Source organism: Spermophilus citellus (genome assembly GCF_964194105.1).
Source record: "Spermophilus citellus genome assembly, chromosome: 18".
NCBI classification, from domain to species: Eukaryota; Metazoa; Chordata; class Mammalia; order Rodentia; family Sciuridae; genus Spermophilus; species Spermophilus citellus.
In genome coordinates, this window is record NC_138200.1 from 44,210,224 (window position 1) to 44,222,895 (window position 12,672).

Genomic DNA, 12,672 nt, shown 5'->3' on the forward strand with positions numbered 1-12,672 from the left:
AATGTTCCTCGATGTCCTAGGCTTGCTAAAGAGGGCTCTGCTCTTTCCTTCCAGACCCTCTCCGGAAGGCACTGCCTTTGATGGACACATTCTAAGATAGCACTATCCCAAGGGACCAAGCTTAATGGCAGCACATTTTGTGGCAGGTGGCAGCAGGTCTGCCTTGCCAAGTGGTCCACTGAGTGCACTGTGAGCGGCGCCTTCTGGAATTGGGCTCCTGACTCAGGTGCAGAGGCCGGGCAGGTGTGCATGGGGGAGGGGAACCTTGCTGCAAAGCGTGGGCATCTCATGGAGCTGTAGGGTGTTAGTGGGTAGTGACTTGAGTAGAAGTGGCTGAGATGAGGGTTCCCAGACCCCCCTCATGTTCTTCAGAGACCTGAGCCCTCAGTGGAATTCCACTGGGGAGGGCCCTTTGGAGAGAGAACCAGCAAGAACTGGCTCCCCGGAAAGAGTAACTCAGTGGAGAAAACAGGAGAGGAACAGAGGATCCTATCCTCCCCAACTGGCCCTCCCTCAGGTGTTGCCGTAGCAGGACAAGTGCTCTTTCATGGGCTTCTTCCCCTCTTTGAGTACCCCATGCCCTCTGGTCTGCAGCCTCCCTCCCTGCACAAGATAAGCAAGCAAGTCCCTTATTCTCAGTCTCATTTTCTCATCTGTCAATAGCATCACATTAGTCCCTGTCTCCCAGTGTGGTTGTGAGGGTCTGTAGGAGATGACAGAGGTGGGGAGTTAGCATAGCACCTGGAGCTAGCTAAATATCTGGTCCATGACAGTTGTTATTTTAATTTTCTTCTTGTTGTAGAATCATTACCTTCTGCTAGAATATAAACTTCAGGGCAAGGCAGACACCAGACTCTTCCACTCATTTCCACTCATGGAAGAGGTGGTGTTCAGACTTGGCCATTTATCTATTCAGTCATCCAGTGACTAAGGACTGAGCTCTATACTGAGGTCTGCACTGGGTGATGGAGGTATCGTGCCCATCATGGCAGACAAGGCCCCTGACCTCATGGAGCTCACGGGCTGGGGAGGATGGCACTCTAAAGCAGACACACAGGCCCTGGGCTGCCAGCTCACTGGAGGGCAGAAAGGGAGGACAGAGCAAATCAGTGGCCCGCAGTCCCAAGGCTGGGACCTCCCATCCCGCCGCCCCTGCTGGGACCATCACTTCCTGCTTCCTTCAGATTTTGGTCCAGTTTCCTTCTTTCCTTCACTGGATGCTGGCTGGTCCCTGAAGTCCAGACTGGGTTGCCTAGAACACTTTGTTGAACTCCCTGCCTTACTTCAGGCTTATGAACCACAATAACATCAAAGTGGCAATGAGCACAAACAATATTTTGAACCATCCACAATAACCCCTTATGATATATAAAGATTTTTTACTGGAGTCAAGATGCCCATGCTGGGTGCTGGAGCTGGGCATGCTGGGGCTCAGTGGGAGAGCGCTTACCTAGCATGTGTGAGGCCCTGGGTTCAACTCAGCACTGCATATAAATAAATGAATAAAATAAAGGTCCATCAAATAAATAAAGATACACATAAAGGTCCATCAACATCTAAAAAAATTTTCTAAAAACCTTAAAAGAAAAAAAAGATGCTCACACTGGTAATATCACTGTGGTTTGTTGCCTATGGTGATAATTGAAGGAAATTTGCTATGGTCTGGGTTTTGAACGTCTCCCCAAAGGCCCATGCATTAAAGCATGTGTTCCCAGGGTGGTGCTTTTGGGAGATGGTGAGACTGTTAAGAGATGGGATCTGGTGGGAGGTCTTCAGGTCATGGGGGCATGCCCTTGAAGGGGATTGCGGACCCCATCCCCTCCTCATTCTCTAGCTTCCTGGGCACGAGGGGAGCAATTCTGCTCTGCCATGCACCCCTGCCACGAAGCACATCCTTGCCCCAGGCCCAGAAGCAACGAGGCCAGCCCATGATGCATTGGCACCTCCAAAACTATGAGCCAAAATAAATTTCTTTCTCTGTGTCTTTTTTTGTTTCTTCCTTTCTTTGTTTTTTTGCAGTATTGGAATGGAATCCAAGGGCACTTTAGCATCGAGCTACATCTTTAGCCCTTTCTATTTTTTATTTTGCAACAGGTCTTGCTAAGTTGCCAAGGGCCGACTAAATTGCTAAAGCTGGCCTCAAACTTGCGACCCTCCTGCTTCAGCCTCCCAAGATGCTGGGATTCCAGGCATGAAGCAACACCCAGCTATAAATCTTTTCTCTTTACAAATTGATTATGTCAGGTATTTAGTTATAGCAACAGGAAGTTGAGTAACACAAACATACTTAGTTGCAGTTTGAAGTTACTGAAAAGAAAACTCTTTTCTGCCCAGAGTTTTAAATTGTATTTTTTTCTTCTTCTTCTTATTCAACTATGGTGAGGTCAACAGATCAGGAGACCACTGCCTTGGGAAAGATAGTTGATGGCTCACACATTCACTAGGAGGAGGAACACCATGCTACTCCATGCAGGGCCACATGGGAAGCACAGGGTGGGTCAGGAGGCAGAGAAAGCAAAAGGAAAACTGGGCAAAAGCTTCTACTGTGGTTTCAGTGGGCATGGGTAAGACAGAGTCAGAGGCCTCGGACTGACTCCTCTGCACAATTTCTGTGGGTGTAGGGTGTGGGGGTCAGCTCTGTTTTCTGGTACTGGCTCTGGGGTATTAGGGCAGGGGAATAGTGGCCCAGGATGTAGGAGGCTGATGCAGGTGGCACTTGTGTGGTATGGGCTGTGGATCGCCTGGGTGAGTTGTTTACTGTCTCTTGGAACTGGCTCGCCCAGGGAGAGCAGACTTCCCAGGGTCAGCAAGGCCTCAGCTGTCAAGACACTAGAAACCCATGGTGAACCCACTCATCCACCATGGGTTCTCAGACCTCTGAATTTTAACCACGGCCCCCAGATTAAGAAACCTGAGAGGGGCTGGGGATGTGGCTCAAGCGGTAGCGCGCTCGCCTGGCATGCGTGCGGCCCGGGTTCGATCCTCAGCACCACATACCAACAAAGATGTTGTGTCCGCCGAGAACTAAAAAACAAAATATTAAAATTCTCTCTCTCTCTCTCTCTCTCTCTCTCTCTCTCTCTCTAAGAAAAAAGGATATATTTAAAAAAAAAAAAAAAGAAACCTGAGAAAGCCCCTCACTGAGGGTGGCCGAATTAAAACCTGAGTCGGAGGTCCCAGTTCCTTCCAGGGTCAGCTGTATGACATCAATGAGTCACACAGGGACAGCAAACAGGGACTGGGCACTGGGATGTGTCTGCCCACAGAGGCCAGCTGCTTTCAGGTCCAGCTCCAGCCAGTGGCTACACTGTGTTGCCAAATCTCCTAAACTTTCAGGAGAACCCAGAGAGAGACAGCATGTGTGTGTGCAGGTGCCTGTACACACACGATTCTTTAAAAAAAAAAATATTGTATAAATAAACACACATATCTCTGGGTTGCAACAGGTTTGAGGCCACCATCCAGCTGCCTCTGCCTTTGTTTGTCCCTGTCCCAGTCTGTCCTGCTCCCCCAGGGTCCTTCTCATCCACAGAATATCTCTTTTCTTGCTGCAGGAGACAGTGGCTCCCCAGATTCTGGGCTTCGTTTCTTTTGCCTGTGGAATTCAACCTGGGATATGCTCCAGGCCTTGTTTCCCATGATCATATTCTATTAATTTATTTTTGCTGTACAGGAGATGGAACCTAGGACCTTACACATGCTAGGCAAGTGCTCTACCACTGAGCTGTACCCCCAGCTCCCCAGGACTGTATTCTAGGTAGCAAGAAGAGGCTGTGGGATAATACAGTGCAAAGATATTTTTCCCTCAAAATTCTGAGAGCTTTGGGGGCTGGGGTGTGGCTCAGTGGCAGAGCACTTGCCTAGCAAGTATGAGGCACTGGGTTTAACTCTCAGCACCACATACAAATAAAATAAAAGCTCATCAACATCTAAAATAGTTTTGTTTTTTGTTTTGTTTTTTTTTTTGGAAAAAAAAACTTTGTGAGCTTTGAAATTCAGCCCCCAGCTTTGCCACCTTTTAGCCTTTGGACCTTGCACTAGTCCCTGATGATCTACAATCTTCACTTTCTTACTTGCACAATAGGCTAATGATAATCCCTACCGCCCGGGCTGATATCCCCACTCAAGAAGAGGCTGCGGGGCGAGCTGGCCTGAGCTGCTGAGTGCTGTAGGCCTGAGTTAGGAGAGCCTTGTCTCGAGGGCCCCACAGCGCCCCGCCAGGGTCCCCACTGTTGTCGATCCCTCTTGACTGATGGGAATGATGCTGGAGTCACTTGCCCTGGGTGCCAGGCCAAAGCAGGATTGAACCAGGCAGATGATCTGGTCCCTAAGCCTCCTGAGCTACCTCATTTCAAAGCTCTCACATTACAATGGGGAAATGAAGAACCAGAGAAAGACAAGCACCTGCTCAAGGTCAAATAAAAACTAAGACCAAAGCCAGTTTCCTCCCAGCCCTGGAATCCAGAGATGGGTTTTGTGGCTGGTGGTGAGCAGAGCGAGTCCCTGTCCCTACAAGTGGACTCCAGTAGGAACGGGAAAACTCAGGGGAGCTCCTATCTCCCCAGGCTGAGAACATCCTCTGACAAAGTCACCTGTGCAGCTCTGAGGCTCAGTGGCAGGTGAAGGAATGAGTCCCCTCTAAGCACCCTGACTGGAACCCCTTGAGCCCCCAGAGCAAAAGCAAGAGAGATAGAGGAAGTGGAATAGGTGGATTTGAGACTTAATCACGAAATTAAAAATCTTTATTCAGCCCCAGGCTTGTTCAAGAGAGGAATCTTGATTTTGTTGAAGCAAGCAGTGATTGCAGGATGGGAAATGGGGAGGAAGGAGGCACAGGAAGACAGCCACTGCTCTTCAGGAAGGCCATAGTGCTGGAGAGACAGTACTGGGGGGACAGTGATGGGCATCTCCCCCCCCTGCCCCCCAGGGTTTCCACAGTGTGCTGCGGAGCCTCAGTTCCCCTCAGTAGCTCAGTTCTGCCTTCCCGGTCCTGGACCAGCTCACTATGATGTGAGCAGGCAGGCCAAGACTATGCTATGCTATGCCTCAGGAACAAAAACACAAACAATGCAATACAACACGATCAAGAGATTTGAATGGAAGAATTGAATAAAAGAATATCAACAAATGGCCAATATGGACAAGTTATTATTCATCAGAGAAATGTGCATTTAAACTCTAATGAAAAGCTGCCGTGAGTTTACCAGAAAGGCTCAAATTCAAAAGACTGACAAGACTAAGCGTTGGCAAGAATGTGGAGCTACGGGTATTCTCCTAACTTACTTATGGGAATGTAGAACGGTTATGGTACCCTTGTGGGAGAAATTAAAGCAGGACAAATTGGATTGAGACACCCAAAAATATTAGACAAAGAGTACATGATACACCAGGCTTCAGTCCCATCTACCTTAGAGAACTTTAGACTCTGTGCAGACTTAGATCCTTTTCCCAGCATAATATGAAACCCCACCAGGCCCAAACTCACGATGTCCCATAGTTTAATGGTGAACGCTCTGCTTTTCATTAAAGCAGAACATTCCATCCTATAGATAGCCACCAGGGTCTTCTTGCCTCTAACTCCCTTCCTTTCCCTAAAATCGCTTTGTTCCCATCCTTTCCTCTTCTTAGAACTGCTTTCTGTATATCTTCCATCCCTACCTTACCTATATCCTTCTAAATTCTTGAAAAACAACTAATTTAATCCCGCTCCCCAGTTGTTGTTTTGCCTTTAAAACTTGCTTGAAATCTATACATTGTAAGACCATTTGAATCTTTTTTCCCTAGTTGCAGCTCTGATCAGTCTAAATAAACTTTCTTAATCAGTTTATGCCAGTTTCTTTTAAGGATCAACACCTTAGTAAACTAATTACACGTAAAGTATACATCAATAAAGATGTTTAGAAAAACTAATTATTCACCAACCCTATGACCTGGCAATTCTTCTTAGCTAATTAGCCAAAACAAAAATTAAAACAAATATTCACAAAAAAAATCGTATAAGGGGGCAGGGGCTGTGGCTCAGTGGTGGAGCGCTTGCCTGACATGTGTGAAGCACTGGGTTCTATTCTTAGCACCTCATATAAATAAATAAAGTCTATTGACAACTAAAAAATATTTTTAAAAAAATCATATAAGGACATCCATAGCATCTTTATTCATAATAACCAACCTTGGAAAGGGTCCAGGTGTCCATTAACAGAAGAATGAATAAACAAACTGTGATATAGCTATATAATGGAATACTATTCAACATAAAAAGTACACTCGATGATACAGAAAACAACAATGATGAATCTCACAAAAACTACATTACGTGAAAAGAAGCTAAACCAAAAAGAATACATTCTACTTATGTGAACTTATAAGACAGGCTAAATTAATGCACAGTACAGCTCACTCAAAAAACAAAGAATTATTTAGTCCAAAATGTTAATAGTTTACACAGGTATTAATGCAATATGATTCCTGCCCAGTGTTAGAATGTCAAACTGAACAAATTCAATGCAAAGTAACTATGACTCTCTTAAGGTAGCCAAATGTCTCATCATCTAATTAGTGATGAGCATGAGTGGATGAATGAGATTCCTACTGTCCCTACCTTGCAGTCCAGCAAAATCACAGCCAAGGGAACAGGTTGTGAGGAGAAAAAGAAAAGAAAAATGCTGAGGTTGAGAAAATTTGGCCAAATTAATATATGGTGGAAAAAAATCAGAACAGGGGTTGAATTTTCGAGAAATTGCCTGAGAATGTGAATGAAGGAATTTTCTGGGGTGATGGCAATTTCATATATTTGGATAGCAATTTAAGTCACATTAGTGTATACTTCTGTCAAAACACAGCAAATGTATACTTAGGATTTTTTGTCTATATTTATGTAAAGTTTACATTAAAAGAAAAAAATTTTAAACATTACATTTTAAGTTAAGATGTGAATAATGGAGTTTTGAGGGAAGTGCCTGCCATTTATTTTGAAATGCATTAAAAATAAGATGGATTGGTGAATGAATGTATATGTAGATAAATAGACAGACAGACATACCTGGCTAACAGTTCTTTGCATTAGTTTCTTCTGTTCAAACAACCCATTTGTTTTCTGTCTCTCAAATGGATCTTCAATGCCAGGTATGGTGGTGTACGCCTGTAATCCCAGTGGCTCCGGAGGCTGAGACAGGAGGATCACAAGTTCAAAGCCAGCCTCAGCAAGAGAGGTGCTAAGCAATTCAGTGAGACTCTATCTCTAAATTAAACACAAAATAGGGCTGGGCAGTGGTTCAGTGGTCAAGTGCCCTGAGTTCAATCCTCACTTCCCCCCAACACACCCAGGGAGCGGGGGAACCCAATCAAATGGATCTTCAAGGACTAATCCATTGAGGGGCCACTCTAAAAGGCAAGGACAGTCATCCCTCAGGCAGATGACTGGTTCCAGGATCCCTGCAGATACCAAAGCCCAAGAAGTCCCTTACATTCAATGGCATAGAATTTGCATACAACCTACATAATGTTCTCTTATATTTTAAATCCTCCCTAGATTACTTATAATACCTAATACAGTATCAATGACCTGTGAATAGTTGTTTTACTGTATTGTTTAGGGAATGATGAAAGGTAAAAAGAGTCTTTACATATGTAACACAGACTCAATTTAAAAAAAAAAAAAAAGTTTGATCTGTATTTGGTTGAATCCACAGATGTGGATATCAAGGCCTGATTATATGATTATGTGACTCCCCCACTTAACCCCTGCTGTGATTTGTTTGGGTAGAGTTGGGGTGTGTTGTCCAAGGTTTACGTGCTAGAGCTTGGTGCCCACGGTGGTGGTGGTAAGAGGTGATGGGACCTTTAAGAAAGCGGGCCCTAGTGAAAGGTGATTAGGTCATCAGAGGTGCTGCCTTCAGGAGGGATGAACGCTGGTCTCAGAGTTATTAAAGAAGGAGGCTGACCCCTGAGTCCCTGGCCTCCTACCCACGAGGGATCTCTTCCTCTGCACACTCCCCATTGTGATGCCGTCCCCCATGATGGCGTCACCAGAGCCAGCAGTGCTTTGCTCTTGGGCCTGCAGAACTGTGAGCTCAAGGAAACTGTTTTCTTTATAAGTTACTCAGCAACTGATATGTTAATAGAGAACACCAAATACGCAATCTTTCAATAGCTTCCCGGGGCCAGCCAGATCACCCTCTGAGCCCATCAGTCCAGGCTCTTCACATGGCCACCCCCACCCCCATCTTGCACATCCTCTTCTCTTTGCCTGAACTGCCTTCCCACTTTCTCCACCTGGTAAATCCTGTTCCAAGTGTTAGTCTCCTCACCTGTGAAGCTTTCCTTGCCTTCCTTGGCAGAGCCTAAGACCAGCCCTCTGGACCCCGAGCGCCCCCACAGAGCCCTCTTCAAATTGTCTGTCTGTACTGCTTTTTCCCCTCAGACAAGGAGCTGCTCGAATCTGGGCTTCATTCTCATTCCTTCTGAAATCTCATGAACCTAGAAAACTGCCTGGCACAGGGCAAACCTCCATCCGTGTTTGTTGAATGCAAATGTCTAGAAACAGATCCACCCTAGGGCCTACTTGCAAATTCAAGTCAAGTCATGCCGGAGGGTAAGCAACAGTGAAATCTAAGATTTAACAAATCATTGCATTAACATTTTAAGTACTCAAGTTATATGCCATTTTTAAAATTATGATAAATTGTTTTATGAACATAATTATTAGCCTGGGTCTTGTTTTCTCTTTTGCATAGAGTTCTGCTCATTTTAGAGTTCTCTTCTGTGAATGGCTTTAACAAGTTCATATAAGTTCATTTAGCAGGTTCATAAAGCCAGACTTGCCTGAAGCTTTGCCTGAAGGATCTGATTCTTTTTACTGAATGACCTTTTTTTTGGTGGTGGTGCTGAGGATCAAACCCAGGAACTCACGTATGCCAGGCAAGTACTCTACCACTGAGCTACATCCCCAGCCCTGAACTTTATTTTTTAACAATAATTTAATTCTTATTTTATTATTAAAATTATACATTTATACTGGGCTCAATGGTGCATGCTTGTAATAGTCCCAGTGACTTGGGAGGCAGGAGGATTCCAAGTTCAAGACCAGCCTCAGCAATTTAGCAAGACCCTGTCTCAAAATATAAAAAGGGCTGAGGGTGAAGCTCAGTGGTAGAATAGCCCCTGGGTTCAATCCCCAATTAAAAAAAAAAAAAAAAAAAAAACTCCATACTTTTGTAAATTAAAAAAACTGGAAAATAAAACAGATAAAAGAACTATAAAGATGAAACTAAAACTCCCCTTTAAGTCTACCACTCAGATAAAGCCACTCAGCATTCGGTGACCTGAATGCACCAGTAGAAGCCAAGCTGCCTCTTCTTTGGGCGATCTGGTATGTTAGATTTTTCAGGATTTCAGACTGGCCCTGCCTGACGCCTGCAGCTGACCACAACAGAGAGCCGAGGAGCAGACGCCCCAGTCACAAATCATGGGTCTTAATCTTGAAACCCACAGGGCTTTGTGAGCCTGTGTTCAAAGAAGAAAACAAGCATCAGGAAGTATCTGCAGAGTGATCAGCCCAGCAAACGAATTTTAAAAGCACACCCGTTTCTGAAAACAGGATTATTAAATTAGCAAAAGGGAGAACACATTAGACCCACAGAGCTGGGCTTGCAAATGTCTTTTTAGAATAATTAACTGCAGGCAGCAGGGACTGAGTGGTGGCAGGGCTGCCAACTGGTGGGTGGCCCTGGGCTGTGCAGAAGTGGGCTTGGGGAAGGGGCTGTCCCAATGAAACCAGGCCTTTCTATCCACAGGAGAAGGCTCTCCAGCAGAGTGGTTAAGAGGACTCACTTAGAGATCGGGGCTGGAGCCTCTGCTCCCCCATGGATCAGCTGTAACATTGTTAGCAAGCTTCTTGCCGCCCCACACCTTGGTTTCTCCTCTATAAAATGGGGATAACCTAAATTCTGACTTGATAGGATTGTGGTGACAAATTTCAGTGGATGAACAGTCCGCGTGAGCATTCAAGGCCTGTGGCGATTCATTGCGGTTGGTTGCTCCTATGATAAACCAGAGGGAAGAAGGGCAGGCATGCATTCGGGAGAGTCATAGCTGATTGCAAAGTAGGATGTCACTGAGCACCACCAAGGTCATGGAAATGATTCGGGACAGTAGGACCAGGCTTGCTGACTCACTATAGGTGAGAAATCACGCATGAGTTTCAAAACAGTCGATGCCTCTGGAAATAGATTGCTCCTGGGCTGGAAGTGCAGCTCAGTGGTACACCCCCTTGCCTGGCATGCATGAGGCCCTGGGTTCCACTCCCAGCATGGGGGAAAAATTGCTTCTGGTAAACTACTTAGATGTAGTTGCAATAATTCTGCCTCATAAACCACCCCTATCCTTACCCCCAACAGATACCAACTGCCCACTGTCCTCATTAGTACTGGGTACAATGACCAGCACTGAGGGCTCATGGCTTCCTGGACACTGATCACACAGATATCTCCCTGCCAACAGGGTGTGGGGGCCCTTTAAGCTGTGTTCCTAATTCTGGAGAAGGCCTTGATGCAGATCCAGCTGTGCCTCCAGGAAGGGCATCTGCAGAACAAATGTCAATTGTTCTGGGCCCACGAACAGTTGGGGTGATTGATTGGAAATTGACCAACAGAGAAAGCAATGATTCTGAGCGGGAGGAAGCAGGAGATGGTGAGGGCTGGGGAAGCTCATCCCTTCCATTCTCAGGGTCTTGGGGTAGAGGAGAAGGAGACAAGACTCTGGAAGGTCAGGACTCTTCCCAGAGGCAGCTGAAGGATCTCCAGCAAGGCGCTTGGTCTGACTCCTCACAGTGGACACTTGCTTTTGGAATCATTAGGGAATCATTAAAGATACAGGATCATGTGTGCACCAGTCCTACCCAACCAGGTCCCAAGGTCATGACTCAAGGACTTTGTGTGTCACAGGGTCTCCAGATGATTCTAGAGAAGTTGGCCAGTCACTCAGAACATGGGGGAGTAGAACTAAGGGTCGGGAGGAGATGGAGCTGTGTGTCCTCTGGTTTTATGTGTAACAACTACCGTGCGCCTTAAATCCCAAGAAAAGGGGGCAGGCAAGTTCAACTGGAAGGGCAATTTCTGTGATTTTTTGAAGTTTTCATTCTCCTTTTCCAGAATTCCATGGCCCTAGCCATGGTTTTAAGCAACTGCTAAGTGCAGCCCTTGCTCGTTCTATAGACATGGAAACTGAGATGAAGGGGACCCAGCTCCTGCCCTTTACCCAGTTAATGCCTAGGGGCCAAGCACTTCTACCCATCCAGCCCTTGGCTCCTCCTCCCTTCCAGATGCCCTTCCGGGCAGGAGTGTGGGGTCTAACTGGTGTACTTTGTTTTTTCAGTGTTTACTGTCCCTCATCCTGTGCTGGATGCTTGACACATAACTCCCTCGTTATGTGTCATATGACTCAATGAGGTAAAGAAGAAAATAATGCACAGAGAGATTAAGCCACCTACTCAATGCCACACAGATCCAAAGCTGTGGGCTCCCTCGGTCTCCTGGGGTTCTGCTCCCAGTCTGAACTCTAGATCTAAGTGCCGCTTCCCACTCCCGGGGTAGGGGTGGGGAAGGGAGAGAGAAGAAGAAAATAATCCTTACTGGTTATGCTTTTAGCTTAAAAAAAGCCAACGCCAGTGTTTTCAGCCACGAGGACTCAAATCACTGTTTTCACATATAGTGTGCACACGTGCCCTCCTCTCATGCACACCTGCACACACTTCCTGTCCGCACCCCTACGGCGCCACACACACACCAGGGTGAAGGGATGTCTGTGATCCTGGTGTTTGCCGCCACTGCCACTTTGCTAAGGAAGCGGTTGTCAGCTGGCTTGGCAAGGAGGCCGCCGGGCTCCCCAGGTGGTTCTTGGGGGGCGGTGGGCAGGGGACAAGCTGTGCCACACCAGGAAAGGCTGTGAAGGGAAGGGGACAGCAGGGAGTGAGGCTTGGTGGGGTGGAGGGAGCTGCCCTTAGGCCTCTCTGGGGACACAGTGAGGTCCCAGCTTCTGGCAGGCAGCATCTGGGCTCTGTGGGAGGTGAGTAATGGGCCAGAAATAATGGACCAGGGCGAGGCAGGGGGCAGCTGGCAGAGAGAGCCACCTGGCCTTGAAGGCAGCAGACCCAGGAGGATTCCACCCTTACCGCCTGCCTCCGTGGGCTGGGGGCCTCCCTCACAGCAACTGTTTCCCAAAAAATGTAAGCCAGGGGCCCCCATCCTAGTGACCAACCACGGCGAGGGACAAAGCAGGACAAGAGTGTGTTGTCAACAGGAAGTATGACCCAGAGGTTGGGTTAGACTTTAGGGGAGGAGAAAAAATCATTTTCCTCCTCTGATTGGAGTCTTATAAATTGGACCCACAAAAGACAAATTAACAAAAGAGAAACAAATAGTGCATTTGCTGTAGGCATCAAGCAACCTATGGAAGAACTCTGTAAAGAGGAGCTCAAAGGGATTGTATGGCATCTGGTGACAGAAAAAAAAAAAACAACAATCATCAGGTTCAAGGTGTACACTGGTGGCTCCTGGACCCTTGGTCTTCAAAATTAGCAACATCAGGCTAAAGGTTTTCTCTTGGGAAGCACGGACCTGTCACAATGTTCAGACTACCTTCTTGACATTAATGTTTCTTTTCTTTTCTTTTTTTGTA